The sequence below is a fragment of the Ochlerotatus camptorhynchus genome, unplaced genomic scaffold (assembly GCF_037179485.1).
Source record: "Ochlerotatus camptorhynchus isolate MF236.1 unplaced genomic scaffold, CSIRO-AGI_Acam_v1.1 ptg000358l, whole genome shotgun sequence".
NCBI classification, from domain to species: domain Eukaryota; kingdom Metazoa; phylum Arthropoda; class Insecta; order Diptera; family Culicidae; genus Ochlerotatus; species Ochlerotatus camptorhynchus.
This window is the reverse complement of record NW_027040846.1, coordinates 555,297-559,910: the sequence shown is the minus strand read 5'-3', so window position 1 is coordinate 559,910 and position 4,614 is coordinate 555,297. Positions and strand designations below refer to the sequence as shown.

General features: G+C 44.3%; 1 non-coding gene across 1 annotated transcript; it reads right to left on the bottom strand.

Moving 5' to 3' along the window:
• Window positions 1-2,402: 2,402 nt before the first annotated feature.
• On the bottom strand, window positions 2,403-2,474 carry TRNAQ-CUG (transfer RNA glutamine (anticodon CUG)). Its single transcript has one exon. It is a non-coding gene; the product is annotated as a tRNA-Gln (tRNA).
• Between the last annotated feature and the right edge of the window lie 2,140 nt (window positions 2,475-4,614).

Below are 4,614 nucleotides of genomic sequence, written 5' to 3'. Positions count from 1 at the left end.
GTTGAAGCTTTCGGCGTTGCGGTCATTTTTTTGGCGATTCGATGCTGGAGGGTAGTGAACATATGTATTATATGGCTTGGTACGGCTTTGGTTCAAATAGCTAAATCTATTGATCTAGACTGAATATGTTCAGTCCATTGATAGTGGAATAGCGTAGGATCCACATTGTAAAGATTCCCTATTTTCAGCTTTTCTACAGGCTGGAGTTGTTTGAACCATTAAGTTTGTCAAATTAATATATCTGTATAACAATTATTCACAAGCATTCGTCTAGGTTAATTCAAGAAAAGTTTGAAGATGATAAATCTTCCTAATATTCACATTACAGTTATGACCTGATCCTGTCAGCCTCTCCGCACTGTTATTTTCCAGTAACTCCACATAATTGTGATTTCATATCTTCCTGCTTCAAGATGGATTTTAAGATACACATACTTTGCTAGCTGTCAAAATGGGGTCACAGCCTTCACTCAGACTGGATCTATTGATTTAAATTATTTAAGTTTTCTTCCAGCTCTTCGATAACGGAACATCATTAGATGAACCATACTGTAATGATTCACTCTTACAGCTTTCGACCTGGTTTTGTCTGTTGATTTCATTTGTTTGAATTGGTTTTCAGCTCTTTGGTGTTGCTCATGCACATGCTCTAAGTGTATTTTCAGCTTTTCGATGATGGAACGTCTTCAGATTTTTATTATAATGATCAACCATTTTGTTTAGGTTTCAGGCAAATCCAAGTTGCAACCGATAAGTGATGGCAGTGCCGCTACGAGCGGTCGGTGTTGAAACTGAACACATAAAAACAGGTACAACAGAAATTGAGAACTCCCGTCGATTAGCCTCGGATCGTACTACTTTTTTGATGGTTGTAGTCTTCGGTAAATATTAGTGTTTTACAATTTAAATTTGTGAAGCGCAACATCGTATGATGTTTTTTTTTACCCAATCAGAGCAGGACTCGTAAGAATTCTTTTCAATTCTCGTACCCACGAAGTGGAAGATAATTGTCCTGATGTGAGCTACATTTCATTCCAGTGAGACCTGTGCGAGCGATCGGATCGTCAAGCAGATTTGCTGTAAAGTGAAAGTATTATTGTACCACCAGTAGAGAATACCGTGTGTGCTTTAGTAAAAGCTATTAATTACAGCAGTGAAATAATGCGTGAAAACTAACTTTATATTTCAAAACCATCAAGGACACATGCCACAAGTGTAGCATAGTGCGATTAAGTGAAACCTAAAAGGCTATAGCAAAGGTAACAATATACAGTTATTCCTCGATATTTTTGACTTCCATCGCCGATTTCTCGCAATCGATCATTCAATCAAGCAAAAGAATAGCAACATCGGTCAGATGAGACAATCTCCCATCTATTGGTAATAGTGATTTGTATGATTGATTTGTCAATTTCGGAAGTCAAAAGTGACAGTTACGTTATATCGAGGCATACCTTTACTGCAAATAGATAGACCGACAGGTTTCGTTATCGCCTGAAGAACTTTCAGGCGAAGGTTTTTTTTTTATTGGGCTCTAGAAGTCACCATCGTCGTGGTCATACCGAGCACCCTGTGCTCCCAGATCTGCGCGTGCCACGTGCGGCTCTGAGTAGTTCCTCGGCGGCATCCGAGTCGAACTAGGCCCACGTGTGGACTTGTTCACCATCGACCGTTTGTGTGACGACGAAACCAAGCGGTGGCGATAGTCGCACCATCGACTGTGTGGTATCCGGAACGCTACGCTCCCAGACCACAGACCAGCGTGCGAAACGTGCTTATACCAGGCACCCTACGCTTCCAGATCTGCGCGTGCCCCCGTGTGGCTCCGAGTAGTTCCTTGGCGGCGACCTAGTCGAACTAGGCCCACGTGTTTCATCGAGTGACACCATCTACGTCGGCAATCGCGGCGTCAACAGCGAGCACCGTCGCCAACGGTAACTGCAACAGTAAAGACCAGGTTAGATCGAGTCAATTTTATATTAGAAAAACGTGCACGTATAGGGTCTTAGGACAAAACCCCCAGAATAAGTTGAGTGTCAAAGTTTAGTCCTTGCTTCACATTTTCTTGTCGACCGCTGGTTTGGTCAGTAGAAGAATCTAGCCTATATCAGGAGATTTTGGTTTTGTTCACGTTTTGGGTTTTGCCGGTAATTTTTGGTAGTTCTTACCCTGCCCTGAGAGGATTAGCCGGGTACGGTATTTGAACACGCCCTATCGCAGTACGATTTATCGTACTGGCGCTTAAGTGAAAGGGTTTTCTAAAAGATAGTTTGTTGTGGAGCTTGCCGATTATGCGGACATAGTTCGAAAACATTCTGCTGTGAAAATAACTATGGTTTAGCGAATTTATCTGCTGTTTTCTGCTATTTCCGCCTTGCCATCTACCCCACTGTTACATTTGGCGCCCAACGTGGGCCCGAACCCACGACCCTGAAATTCAGAGTCTCATGCTCTACCGACTGAGCTAGCGGGGCTCCCGAATGCATGATAACACTGATTCATTTAAATCCATGGTCGCATCACTTATCAAGGTGAATCCTGATCCATCGAACCCAACTTACTAACAAAATCTCCTTTCCTGTGTCTTATGTTGGGGTGCAGAGATTAACACGGCCCACAAACAACAAAGGTCACTCTAATATTCCATCCCTACTCCCACCTGATTGCAAGGACGTGGCCGGCACCGTTATTGATCTACAAAATATGGAGTTACTGAAACTTGTACAATGAGAATGGACGGTCACTCCCAGCCCCATTCAGTTGATTCATTGTACAATTTCACTGATTCTGATCAATAACGGAGTAGCAACCATTGATATGTGTAGTCAGTCTTAGCTGAGCTAAGCTAAGTGAATTGACAACCTGGAAGGAGCGGAATACCTAGCCCTGGTCCTCACAAGTTCCTTCTTCACGCCTCCCCGAGTCATATGATAACAAAATACTACCAGCTGAAACATGGACACAGCTGTGTGGCGTAGCCTGTTCGGCAATAGCAAAGTGAAAAGGTGCGACGTGACCACTGGTGCGGTAACCATAGTACGGTGACAGAGGAAATGCTTCGCCAAACCCGAGCGTCTGTTCACCATGGAGGTGCGGCTCAAAACGGCGTCTGTTCTCCATGTTAGGAGCGGCTGATCACCGTCCTAGTGCCAGCGTGGGACTCTAAACAGAGCTGTGCACGATGGTCCCCCGGCGAGACAGGGGGTTGGGGCAGGCCCAACAAGCCGCCCTGGAAAAAACAAAGTTGCAAATACCGAAGAAAGAAATACGGATCGGAACAATCGGCACAGACCTACGCGACGAAATAATGACTACGATTGGAAACTCGGAACATGGAACTGCAAATCGCTCGGCTACCTGGGATGCGATAGGTTAATCGGCGGACCCTTCGAAGACTACGAGGCTGGCAAACTGTGGCCATGGACAAGGATGGAAAATTTCATTCACTTGCATTCTTCATGCCGACTGTATGCTTTGCTTTGACGTTTCTCTATCGATCATTCCCAGTCGCATTAAAACGCTCTAAATGAACTTTGTAGTATGTTTATACCGATGAATTCATGAATCAGCAAATGAAGCGACTGAATCACTCTAACAAATTGACATATATATCCACATTCATTAGGAATCTCCATATGCATGCAAGATTGCATTCATGAATTTTGTATGTAAAGGGTGATACGGTCAAAATTTGGTCAATATCAACTTGACGTATTTCTTTCAATTTTGCATTTAAAAAACCTGAACACCCCTCATTTCGAAGGTGTGTGTGTGTAGAATGTTGCTCCTATTTTGATTTTGGAATTCACTCTTCAGTTGTCAAAATGCCGTCCAAGCAAGAAGAGCAGCGTATCAAAATTTTGCTCGCGCATCGCGAAAATCCGAGCTACTCGCACGCAAAGTTGGCAAAATCGCTAAAAGTTGCCAAATCAACCGTTACAAATGTAATTAAAGTGTTTGGGGAACGTTTGTCGACAGCCAGGAAGTCTGGATCGGGGGGAAATCGAAAACCGGAAGCCGCTGAGACGACAAAGAGAGTTGCCGGTAGTTTCAAGCGAAACCCTAACCTCTCTCTCCGAGATGCCGCAAATAAGCTGGGTGTATCGTCTACAACCGTGCATCGAGCCAAAAAACGAGCCGGACTATCGACTTACAAGAAGGTAGTGACTCCAAATCGCGATGATAAACAAAATACGACGGCCAAAGCGCGATCCCGGAGGCTGTACACGACGATGCTGACGAAGTTTGACTGCGTGGTAACGGACGACGAAACCTACGTCAAAGCCGACTACAAGCAGCTTCCGGGACAGGAGTTTTATACGGCAAAAGGAAGGGGAAAGGTAGCAGATGTTTTCAAGCACATGAAACTGTCAAAGTTCGCAAAGAAATATCTGGTTTGGCAAGCCATCTGTACCTGTGGCTTGAAAAGCAGCATTTTCATAGCTTCTTTGACTGTCAACCAAGAAATTTACGTGAAAGAGTGTTTGAATAAACGTCTGCTGCCTTTCCTGAAGAAACACGGTTGTTCCGTACTGTTTTGGCCGGATTTGGCATCTTGCCATTACGGTAAAAAGGCCATGGAGTGGTACGCCGCCAACAACGTGCAGGTGGTTC